Raw genomic sequence first — 13,571 nt, 5'->3', positions numbered from 1 at the left:
AGAAACCATCTTCTTCTACAACACAAGCAATGTTAGAAGATGGAACTGATTGGTCACAACGGTTACTATGCAATGATGTTCAAGCAAAGTTGGCTATGTTTGGGTTATATAAAGATTGTCAAGATGCTACTGGTAGTGAGATGTTTTCCGATAATGATTCTGGATCTGATTCTGACGACTCTTGCGACAAGCCTTCTGAATCAATGTTTTCTTGCATGGCCAAGATCAATGAGGTTAGTAACTCTATTTCTGCTACTTCATTTGTTAAAGCATCATGTGTTGACTGTGAATCTAACAAATCTAAGTTAGAAGCATTGAAAAATCAAAATGATAATCTTATAAGAGAAATTGCTTCTCTTAAGGATACTTATCGACAATCTCTTGAATCTCAAAGGAGATCTCGAGAAAAGATTGAAGCATTGTCGACAAGTAACCATGATCTCAAAGCCGAGTTATCTGTGAAAATGACCATTAATGACCAAAAGTTTCAGGAAATTTTGAAACATCGTTCTAAGATAACTGAGCTTGAGAATGAGGTTCTTGAATTGAAGAACAAATTGGGAAAATTTAGGAATTCATCTTTTCTGTTGAATGAAATTATTGAAGTATCTGGAAAACAAAAAGATTCTAAGAAAGGTATTGGTTTTGTTGAAATTCCACCACCTTTTCATAATGATTATAAAATTAATCCTTTTGCAAGAAAAGAAGAGAATTTGATTCAAAAAGAATCTGTGATTTCTGAAAAACCTAAATTGGTTAAACCTGAAATTATCAAACCCCAAGTTGTTCCTCAAAAACCTCATGTGGAAAATAAAAAGGTCTTTGTTGAAAATGTTGATAAAGTGATTATTGAAGATGTGTTTGAACCTGAGATAATACACAAGAATAAGAACATTCCTAGTTCTAATCATATTCTTTGCGAACCTCAAGAATTTGAGAAAGCTGTATATGGTTCATTCAAATCTTAAATGAACAAGAAAGAAACTGTGAAAACCAAACCAGTGAGGAAAAAGAAGTCAGTTAAACCAAAGATTTCTGACGAGGACTTAATGCATTTCATTAATCCTCTGAGTTCTAAGTCTTCATCGTCTAGAGTTTTTAAGTTAAAGGGAATGGATACGATGTTCACTGAAAAAGATATTCCAATAAGTATTATCAAACCTGAACTTATTGAGAGTGTTTTTGTCAATGAAACTTCAAAAATTCAAGAACTTGAACGTGTGTATGCTCAAACAAAAACATCAGTTCAATCTGATCCATTGACTAAGGCAAAACAATTTTTAAAACAAGCTAAGAAGATTAACTTTGTGAAGTCAACTGGGACAGATACACTAAAAGGCTTTTCGAACTGTTCTAATTTAGATTTTTATTTAAAGAAGAAATCTGAATTATCTGATGAGTTTGCTAAGAGCATGACTAAAAATATGAGTCATCATCAACCATCTGCATCATTTATTCCAATTACTTCTAAACATCATCATGTAGACATGCGAACTTGTTTTTGATGCAGTCAACAAGGTCATGTTGTGAGGAATTGTAGTCAGCAGTGTTGGAATTACGTATGCCCGAGACACATACTTATACTAATGTGGCTAACTGTGTTTGATCCAAGTCGGGTCATACCCAATAACAAGCTAGACGACACCAAATGTATTCTTTTAGTGATTTGATCATTTAAATGAATACCGAACACTACTTGTTTAGAAAATTGGATTTCTAAACAAACACACTTGAGGATTTAAATAAATTATGTGGATAATTTGTTTATATAAATTAATTATTTAATTGGTTAAATAATTATATAAATGTATGTGCATTTTATGAAATGAGTTTTATAAAATAAATTGGAGATGTTTTAATGGTTAAAACAAAAGCAAAAAAAAAAAAAAAAAAAAATAATAATAATAATATCAAAAAAAAACGGCCACCCCATGTGGGTGGAAGTTTTTGTCCTTTTATGCCTTGTCTCCATGTGATGGGAACCTTTTACATCCCCAATAAGATTACATGCATTTTGGTGTCTTGAGTGTGTAGATTATTATTCAAAATTTTGAATCAAGAAACTCCTCTAACTCTCTCTCAAGTTCACGGCCAAACCAAGGAGTTTTGGGAGAGCTTGTGAGCTTGTTTAAGTGTTCATAAATCCTAGCAATCAAGTTGGTGTTGTCACAAATAGCTTGGGGTATCACTATCTTGAGGTCTTCTTCTTTGGAGGCTTGCCATTCATCCACCATCATCTTCAATATCTTACTTATTCTTCTAAAGGTAGAAGAAGGTACATTTACATTTTGTGAGCATATTGTTCTTGTAATTTTGATCCTTGTTCATTGGGTTTTGATTATTAACATAATGGTATGTTCATAACTAGATTTAAAATCTAAGCTTCCGTTGCGTTTTTCTAGTTAAATATGGTTAACTTGACTTTGATAAACTTGTTTAAAGCCCAACAATGGCATCAAGAGCCGGTTACAAGGACTTATGCTTCTTACATGTTCATAGATTTCGGGTTTTTCATGGGTGAAAAAGGGGTCCGAAATTTTGGTGGATTTAACCCCCATGGTTTTGTAAGATCTTGACATGCATGGAAAGATCTTAGGAAACCATTATTAACATTTGCATGTTGAAAATTGTAAAATTTTGGGGGGGGGGGGGGTTTGGGCCGTAGCCTCTTGGGGGGGGGGGGGGGCCGATTCCTTTGATGTTTTTGGGCAATGGTTGCTTAGGTTGCATGCTTAGAACATTTGGTATGTTTGGATGTGTCATAACCGAAACCGAGACCTTGGATGTGTTGATTGTTGTTATGTGTATGTTGGTTATATTTATTATTCAATATGGTTGTAATAATTCATATTTTAGGCTTGTGTAATTTATTTATTCATAAGTTGGTATGTAATAAATAGATTAGTTGCATTTTCTTTGTTTTAGAAAAATATGTATTAGGATACATTTTGTAAAAATTGAAGATGCAAGAATTGGTGGATTTGGGCCTTGGACCAAATTTTGGGCTTGTTGGGCCTCACCGGCCCATCATGGGATTCAAGCCCATTAGGCCCATAAATTTCACTCTTGGGCCCAAGAAGACTTTTGGAAGTTTGGAGCCCATTTACAAGCCCAACAAGAACACAACAACTTGGAAAGGATACTTGAAGCATTTGGATGCAAGATCAAGTGGGAGTCAACATTCCATCCTTGTGTCATGTTTTGTCCCTTAGGTGAGACTTATGACCTATACTTGTTTCGGCTAACAAGTATGGTCAAACTTAGCGGTTCTCGGTTATGACTATATTTTGCATGTATGCTTGGTTGTTTGTTTTACTTTATGTAATGTGTGGTTGATAGATATTAGGATATCCAAACCGTCACATAGGAACGACAACTAGCATAAAACGGGTTCTATATATATTTGGTAATATCGCGTCAATTAGTTAATAAAATGGGTTTATTAAAACTAAGCGATTACTCACATATAATAAAATTGGTTTTATTATAACTTGAACCTTGAAAATTGGTTTTCAAAATCGCCATATTACTAAATGCATGTTAGGATATGGCATAATGTTTTTCAAACTAGAATATTGGAAAACTTAAAATCCCTTTTTCATAATAACCAAGGAAACAAGTCTTACACCATCCTTTTGTATGACACTTAACGTATTAGGGAACTTTAAATGGGATAAAGGTCACCTAACCATTTTGAGCAAACTAATATACTTAGGGTAATATTAACATATTTGTGGGATAAAGGTCACCTAACCACTTGTATGTTAATCTTACATGTTTATACAAGTAGGACGACTTGAATTGGAAACCATGTGATAAAGGTCACCTAAGCATGGGGATCTAATGGTGTTGATGGGATAAACATGCCAACACGAAATAAGGATTTCGAATGGTCCCATACCTCTAGAAGTTGCAAAAGGTTGCAATTGTCAAGGTTGACTACCTTGTTAAATCAAATAACGGGATAAAGGTCACCTAACCGAAATTTGATTTATCGTTGGTTTCTAGAATTTAATTATTATTTTAAAATTTGGAATAAAAGGGTATTAATAATTAAATTATTTATAATACTAAAATAGAACTTTGTTAAATTTTGTAGATGGCCGCTAACAATGCAAACACCTCTACCCATAACACCCGTAACCTATCCTTAAGAACCATCCTTGAAAAGGATCGTCTAAACCATAATAACTTTATGGATTGGTATCGCAACTTGAGAATAGTTCTCAAGCAAGAAGAGATATCATATGTCTTAGACGATCCCATTCCCGACGAGCCTAACGTGGAAGATGAGGAGGCTTATAACGATTGGGTCAACTACACCAAAGATTCGGTGCAAGCCTCTTGCCTCATGTTAGCGACTATGATTCCCGAAATTCAAAAGGATTTCGAGCATCATGGGGCATACGACATGATAACTCAATTGAAGGAAATGTTCCTTCAACAAGCTAGAGCGGAACGTTTCGAAACGGTTCGAGCGTTTCATGCATGTCGTATGGAGGAAACCCAAAGCGTCTCATCTTATGTCCTAAAGATGAAAAGCTACATCGAAAAGCTTCGTAGGTTGAATTGTCCCGTGTCTAATGAGTTGGCTACGGATTTGATCCTCAACTCATTGACGAAAAGGTTTGAAACCTTTGTCATGAATTATAACATGAATGGATGGGACAAAAGCATTGGTGAGCTTCACGCAATGCTAAGAACGGCCGAAGCGGGAATGGGTAAAAAGGTTTTACCCGTTCTAACAATCGATGAAGGGAAAAGGGGACATAACTCCAAACCCAAAGCAAGTGTTGCTAAGGGCAAGGGCCACGTCCAAGGAAAGGGAAAGAGGAAAGCCATCACGCCCTACAAACCGAAGGAAAAGAAGCAAAAGGTTGCGACGCAAGATCCATGCTTTGAGTGTGGAGAGATAGGTCATTGGAAAAGAAATTGTCCGACCTATCTCAAAGCGTTAAAAGATAAGAGGGATGCGGAGCATACCTCAGGTATTATCTTTACTATATATGTTGAACTAAATGTTATTTCTTCAAATACATGGGTACTTGATACCGGATGTGGAACTCACATTTGCAATTTGTTGCAGGGGTTCAAAAGAAGTAAGCAACTCAACAAAGGGGACATTAGTCTCTTTATGGGCAATGGAGCAAGAGTTGAAGTCCAAGCTCAAGGAGACTACATGTTAAAGCTTCCAAGTGGTTTGGAAGTAATTTTGAAAAATGTTTTGTATGCTCCTAAGTTAAGGAGAAACATTATTTCCGTGTCCCTTTTAAAACAATGTGGCTTTGATTTTAAATTTATGGATTATGATATTCATGTTTTGATGAATGGCATATTTTATTTTAAAGCTATACCCATGAATGGTATATATGAAATAGATCAAAGTGGTATGTCACATAGTAGTTCAATATATAATGTCAACACCAAGAAACTCAAGAAGGACTTGGGTGATTCCTATCTTTGGCATTGTCGCCTTGGACATATAAGCAAGAATCGCATGCAAACTCTTCGCAAGAGTGGTATTCTAGAAACAAATGAATATGATTCATTTGATGTATGTGAATCTTGTTTACAAGGCAAAATGACAAAGCAACCCTTTAATAAAACTTTTGAAAGGTCAAAAGAATTATTGGGTATCATACATTCGGATGTATGTGGTCCTTTTAGACCAATGACTAGGAATGGTGAAAGATACTTCATTACCTTTATTGACGATTATAGTCGATATGGTTATGTGTACTTAATGAAACACAAAGATGAAGCTTTTGAAATGTTCAAAGACTTCAAAACTGAAGTAGAAAGACAACTCAAGACCACAATCAAAGTACTTCGTAGTGATAGAGGAGGTGAATACCTAAGTGGTGATTTACAAGATCATCTTAAGAGTTGTGGAATTATTTCACAACTTACTCCACCTGGAACACCACAACATAATGGTGTGTCTGAAAGGAGAAATCGTACCCTATTAGATATGGTTCGATCGATGATGGCTAGAAGCACTTTACCTCTATCATTTTGGGGCTATGCTTTACTTTCCGCTGTTCGCATATTGAATATGGCTCCAACCAAGAAAGTGGAGAAGACACCTTTTGAAGTATGGCATGGAAAGGCTCCATCGCTATCATTCTTAAGAGTTTGGGGTTGTGAAGCTTATGTAAAGCAATACACCCCAAACAAATTAGAAGTCCGATCCACTAAGTGTATCTTTATAGGTTATCCTAAAGATGATTTAGGATATTACTTTTACGATCCTAGTGAGCAAAATGTCATTATTGCTCGAAAGGGTAAGTTCTTGGAAACTAAGTTCCTTGAGGAAGGAACTAATAGTAGAACAGTGAAATTTGATGAGGATCAAGAATCACAAGATGATACACAATTGGTTGATACTAGCACTCAACAAGAGGTTGTTGAAAGTGATCAAGTGGTTGATCAAAACACACAAAACGTTCGCAAATCTGGTAGAGTTAGCAATCCACCCGAAAGATATGGATTTTTTGTAGAAGGTTGCTACGTGGTAGATTCGGATGAACCAACCACATACCGTGATGCAATGTCCAAGAATGATTGTGACAAATGGCTTGAAGCCATGAACGTTGAGATGCAATCCATGTATGACAACCAAGTTTGGGAATTGGTTGAACCACCACTTAACACCAAAGCTGTTGGAAGTAAGTGGGTTTTCAAAAGAAAAACTGATATGCATGGAAACTTGGATACTTATAAAGCAAGACTTGTAGCTAAGGGTTTCACTCAAACTCAAGGGGTTGATTATGATGAAACTTTTTCGCCTGTGGCAATGCTTAAGTCTATTAGGATATTATTTGCCATAGCTGCACATTATGATTATGAAATTTGGCAAATGGATGTCAAGACCGCTTTCCTAAATGGATATCTTGAGGAAGATGTCTATATGGTTCAGCCTGAAGGTTTTGTCGATCCAAAACATCCTAATAAAGTATGCAAGTTAAAGAAATCAATCTATGGATTGAAACAAGCATCTAGAACTTGGAATCATCGTTTTGATGAAGAAATCAAAAATTTTGGATTCATCAAGAACGCTGATGAGGCTTGTGTGTATAAAAAGGCTAGTGGGAGTATAATTACCTTCTTAGTATTGTATGTCGATGACATTCTACTATTTGGAAATGACATTCCAACCATGGAAAGCGTTAAGGCTTGGCTTGGAAGTAGATTTTCCATCAAGGATCTTGGTGAAGCTGCCTATATTTTGGGAATAAAGATCTATAGGGATAGGTCAAGGCGCTTGATAGGTTTGAACCAAAGTACATACATTGATAAGATCTTGAAAAGGTTCAAGATGGAAAACTCCAAGAAAGGTTTTGTACCTATTCAAAGAGGGACCATATTGAGTTCAGATCAATGTCCAAGCTCAAAGGATGAGCAAGAGATGATGAAACAAATCCCATATGCTTCTGCTATAGGATCCATCATGTATGCGATGATATGTACTAGACCGGATGTGTCATGCGCTTTGAGCATGACAAGCAGATACCAACAGAATCCAGGAAACAGTCATTGGATGGCTGTTAAGAGCATATTGAAATACCTTAGGAGAACTAAGGATATGTTTCTGATATATGGATCTGGTGAGGAGGAACTCGCTATAAAAGGTTACACGGATGCGAGCTTCCAAACTGATCGAGATGATTCTCGATCACAGTCTGGGTATGTGTTCACTCTTAATGGAGGAGCTGTCTCTTGGAAGAGCTCAAAACAGGAAGTGGTAGCATTGTCCACTACAGAATCAGAATACATCGCCGCTTCATTAGCAGCTCAGGAAGCTGCATGGTTGAAGAAATTCATAACTGATCTAGGGGTGGTCTCTTCCATTCAAGACCCCCTAGAAATCTTTTGTGACAACGAGGGTGCGATTGCTCAAATCAAGGAACCTCGTTCGCACCAAAAGACAAGGCACATAGAGCGGAGATTCAACTACATAAGGGATGAAGTTGAAAAAGGAAAGATATGTATTCGCAAAGTTGGAACTGATCAAAATCTTGCGGATCCATTCACGAAGCTCCTAGAAAGACCGAAACATGAGCGTCATACGAGTGGCTTAGGACTTCGATATTCTAGTAATTGGATTTGATCTATTTTGTATTAAAGTTTAAAAGACTTTTGTAATTTAACTCTTTTATATGATTATGGAATCTTGAGTTAAATTCTAAATTTTGCATGTTTAATCCATGAATAAGTAATCTTATTCTAAAAGTCCGTAGTCGATCACATTTGTGGGAACAAATATGAAGCAAGACTATTATGAACTAGGATTGGTAGATATTCATAAGGAATGAATATGGAGCATAGGATTGCTGCCAAAGTTCATAGATATTTGTGGGATACAAATATTGGACTGACCCGCTCTCAATATTACTACATGGAGTCGATTGACTTGATCATTAGTAACCTTGAGTAAAGGAGAATTTCATATTATCCTAAGACCTGAGATGTATATTGGGTCTTGATTTTCACCGAGTATTACACTTTGACTCTCCCCTTCGCTATTCGTAAAAGATGGTACATAAGGATGAGCTCGGGTGGGGTATAAAGTGATAGTGAGAGGCGTATACAGTCAAGACGGAATTTGTTCCTCTTATGTGTTGAGAGTTTAGATGTCTAAGGCCTGATAAAGTTGAATTGTAAAGAGAATGATCACCTATGTCTCTTAGATCCAACATGACATCTAGTAACAAAGGGATATAATGATAGATTCACCTAAATCATATCAAGTAAGGGACTTGAAGGGATGATGTTATTGAATGGCACTTCGTCAAACACATTAGGGGTGGTGAACTGTTGTTAGGCGGTATTCACCACTTGCATTAATTTTCTATGTATCTCGTGCAAGTGGGAGATTGTTGGAATTACGTATGCCCGAGACACATACTTATACTAATGTGGCTAACTGTGTTTGATCCAAGTCGGGTCATACCCAATAACAAGCTAGACGACACCAAATGTATTCTTTTAGTGATTTGATCATTTAAATGAATACCGAACACTACTTGTTTAGAAAATTGGATTTCTAAACAAACACACTTGAGGATTTAAATAAATTATGTGGATAATTTGTTTATATAAATTAATTATTTAATTGGTTAAATAATTATATAAATGTATGTGCATTTTATGAAATGAGTTTTATAAAATAAATTGGAGATGTTTTAATGGTTAAAACAAAAGCAAAAAAAAAAAAAAAAAAAAAATAATAATAATAATATCAAAAAAAAACGGCCACCCCATGTGGGTGGAAGTTTTTGTCCTTTTATGCCTTGTCTCCATGTGATGGGAACCTTTTACATCCCCAATAAGATTACATGCATTTTGGTGTCTTGAGTGTGTAGATTATTATTCAAAATTTTGAATCAAGAAACTCCTCTAACTCTCTCTCAAGTTCACGGCCAAACCAAGGAGTTTTGGGAGAGCTTGTGAGCTTGTTTAAGTGTTCATAAATCCTAGCAATCAAGTTGGTGTTGTCACAAATAGCTTGGGGTATCACTATCTTGAGGTCTTCTTCTTTGGAGGCTTGCCATTCATCCACCATCATCTTCAATATCTTACTTATTCTTCTAAAGGTAGAAGAAGGTACATTTACATTTTGTGAGCATATTGTTCTTGTAATTTTGATCCTTGTTCATTGGGTTTTGATTATTAACATAATGGTATGTTCATAACTAGATTTAAAATCTAAGCTTCCGTTGCGTTTTTCTAGTTAAATATGGTTAACTTGACTTTGATAAACTTGTTTAAAGCCCAACAAGCAGAACTATCAGAATCTTCATCCTTTTATCAAGGACAAATCTAAGATAATTCCATTGGTCAAGGAGATCCTGAAACGACCTGTGTCGTATGCTGATGATACTCATATTTTGTTCTCTGATGTGAATCCTCGGAAGGTTCTTCATGTCAATGAGACACACGGTCAAGTGAAACCAAAATTCATTCCAACTGAACCTATATGTCAAAACAAGAATTCAAACATTGTTCAGGCAGCTTACTTAAGACGAAAGTCTAGGAAGCCGGTAACTTATTCACAAGTGGCTGAACAACAATTGAAATCTGTTAAAGTTAATGAACAAAGAGAAAACCAAAAGGTGCCCAAGACTGAGGCCTGGGCTGCCTTTTTGAACTAATCACTTTTGTTTGTGTGTAGGGTTCATCCAAGATCATTTCTGGAGAAAACTGGATCATGGATAGCGGATGTTCTCGTCATATCACTGGGAATCTCGACCTATTAACCAACGTAAGAAATATTCAAGGGGGTTATGTAGCGTTTGCTGGGAATTCTGTGGGCATGATCACACAAGAGGGTGAAGTTTCAAATGGTCACATTACGTTTGAGAAAGTGAATTATTGCGACAAGGTTGATCATAATTTATTGAGTGTATCGCAGATTTGTGATAAAAAATACACTACGATATTTACTGACAAAGAATGTCTTATCTTGAAACCGGGTTATGTTATCCCCGAGGACGTGGTTGTTATGCGATCACCACGATCAAATGATATTTATGTCTTAAATATGAGATCTAAGGTATCCACATCAATCGAAACATGTTTTGTCTCGAAAGCAACCGAGAAAGACTCGATTCTATGGCATCGTAGAATGGGTCACATACATGTCAGAAAGATGAATTATTTAATAGCAAATGACTTAGTTGAGGGTGTCCCGTTAAGGAATTTTAAGTTATCTGATCACTGCGTTGCATGCAAAAAGGGCAAGCAGAAGAAGAAGACACATCCCTCTAAGTTATTGAATTCCATTGATACTCCTCTTGAACGACTTCATATGGATTTGTTTGGTCCAGTGAATCGTGCGAGTATTTCTGGAGACTGGTATTGTCTTGTAGTGACAGATGATTATTCAAGATATTCATGGGTGTTATTTATGAGTTCAAAAGATCAAACACTGGTTTTGGTACAAAATCTTATTACTAAGATTGAATCACTGTATAAACAAAAGGTGAGGAGAATCCGTAGTGATAATGGTACTGAATTGAAAAACACTATATTGGATTTCTTTTGTATTCAAAATGGAATTCACTGAGAATATAGTGCACCTTATGTACCTCAACAAAATGGTGTTGCTGAAAGGAAAAATAGAACTCTGATTGAAGCTGCACGCACAATGCTCGCTGATTCAAAGCTTCCTGTCCAATTTTGGAATGAGGCAGTGAATACAACTTGTTATACGCTTAATCGAGTTCTAACAGTGAAACGACTCAAGAAGAAAAGCTACGAGATCTTAAATAATAGAAAACCTAATTTAAAGTACCTGGAACCATTTAGGTGTCCGTGTACAATGTTGAAGAAGGATTCGGGTAAATTTGAAGAAAAAGCTATCGAAGGGTATTTCTTGGGATATGCATCTCCAAAGAAAAGGGTTTTTAATTTCACAGCTCGTAAGGCACTTGAAGATCCTTCTTGGGTAGAAGCTATGCAAGAAGAATTACAGCAGTTTGCACGTTTGGGTGTTTGGGATTTAATAGACAAACCTGCTAGAGTCAAGAAAGCCATTCCGACTAAGTGGGTATTTAAGTGTAAGAAGGACGATCGAGGGGTGATTGTCAGAAACAAAGCACGTCTAGTGGTACAAGGTTTTCATCAGCAAGAGGGTATTGATTACACAGAGGTATATGCTCCAGTTGCAAGATTAGAGTCGATTCGAATCTTCCTGGCTTATGCAGCTTATAAGAATATCAAGGTTTATCAAATGGATGATAAAAGTGCTTTTCTCAATGGTGAATTACACGAAGAAGTGTTTGTCCAACAACCACCTGGTTTTGAAGATCCTGATTATCCAGACCGTGTTTACCGATTAAACAAGGCCCTGTATGGTCTACATCAAGCCCCGAGAGCTTGGTATGGCACGCTCGCCGATCATCTGACTGATAATGGCTTCAAACGAGGAACTGTTGACTGCACTTTATTTCATAAAACTGTTGGTGACGATCTTCTTCTAGTCCAGATTTATGTTGACGATATTATTTTTGGGTCTACAAACGACACATTGTGTAAGGAGTTCGAGAAGTCTATGCAAACAAAGTTCGAGATGAGCTCGATGGGAGAGATGAATTTCTTTTTGGGGCTGCAGGTTCACCAGTCTGCTCATGGAATTTTTATTCACCAGACTAAATATGTGAACGACGTCTTGAGCCGATTCAAGATTTCTGCCAGAAAAATCCCTTCAACTCCTCTTCCAGTAGGGCACAATTTATCACCGGATGAATTGGAGGATTCCGTTGATCCTACTCTCTATCATGCCATGATTGGTTCTTTAATGTATTTAACGGCTTCTCGCCCTGATATTATGTTTGCTGTTTGTCTTTGTGCTAGGTATCAAGCAAGTCCACGAGTGACTCACCTAGCTGCAGTTAAGAGAATTCTTCAGTATTTGAGGGGAAATCCAGACATCGGGTTGTGGTACCCCAAGGATGATACTTTTGTTCTTACTGCCTACTCAGACTCAGATTATGGAGGATGCAAGATCAACTTCAAATCAACGACAGCGGGATGTCAATTTTTAGGAAACCGGTTTGTTTCCTGGCAGTGTAAAAAGCAGACAACGGTCTCCACTTCAACCACCGAAGCTGAGTATGTTGCAGCCTCGAGTAGCTGTTCCCAGGTTTTGTGGATACAACAACATCTTCGCGACTACGGTTTGAAGTTTCTTACTACTCTCATCTTGATTGATAATTCTGCTGCTATTAGTATCACCAAGAATCCCGTACAACATTCTAAAACGAAACATGTCGAAATTCGATATCATTTTATACGGGATTGCTATGAAATGAAATTAATCGATCTTGAGAAAGTACATACTGATTTTCAGAAAGCCGATCTGTTTACTAAAGATTTTGACAAAACGCGTTTTAAATTTTTGCTTGATTTAAACGGATTGAAGACCCTCGCTGATATCCTTAAACAAGGATGACTATCTTTATTTTCTGTCATATATTTTTTTTAAATTTATTTTGGTTTTAGGGGGTGAAAATCTAGAAAATATAAAAAGAGTGTGTTTTCGTTTGTATAGATAAAATCCAAAAACATGAAAAAAAAATTTGTGATTTCTGTTCTTTAATGTTTTTCTTTTTAATATTTAGAAAAATCAAAAACATTTTAAAAAAAAAATTTGAAAATCCAAAAAGAATGTGATTTATGTTTTGTATAGAAAAATCCGAAAATCCAAAAAGATTGTGAAGTTTATTTTGTTTATAAGAAAATTGAAAAAGACAAAAATATTGTGTTTTTAAAGTTTGTACAGAGAAAAACCAAAAAGATTTTTGCAGACGTTTTTAGATTATTTTCTCGCTGAAAATTACGTCGGTTATTTAAGTTTATGAAGCATGCTTGCATGTCTTGGTCCTATGATTAACTCATGAATTGATGGTTAGCCATTTATTTATAAATTTAAGTTAACTGGGGCGATTAAATTTATCTTTTCTTTATTTTATGCTCCTCAAAATTTTGAGTTTTTGAAGCAAAAAGAGAACATGATAGTACATTGATTATCTTGACCCCAAATTCAGCAAAAAGTAACCTTAAAAGAC

Source organism: Bidens hawaiensis, unplaced genomic scaffold (genome assembly GCF_021521415.1).
Source record: "Bidens hawaiensis isolate Kalapana, Puna unplaced genomic scaffold, B.hawaiensis_p1.1 tig00035102_1, whole genome shotgun sequence".
Lineage (NCBI taxonomy): Eukaryota > Viridiplantae > Streptophyta > Magnoliopsida > Asterales > Asteraceae > Bidens > Bidens hawaiensis.
This window is presented reverse-complemented; position numbering follows the sequence as displayed.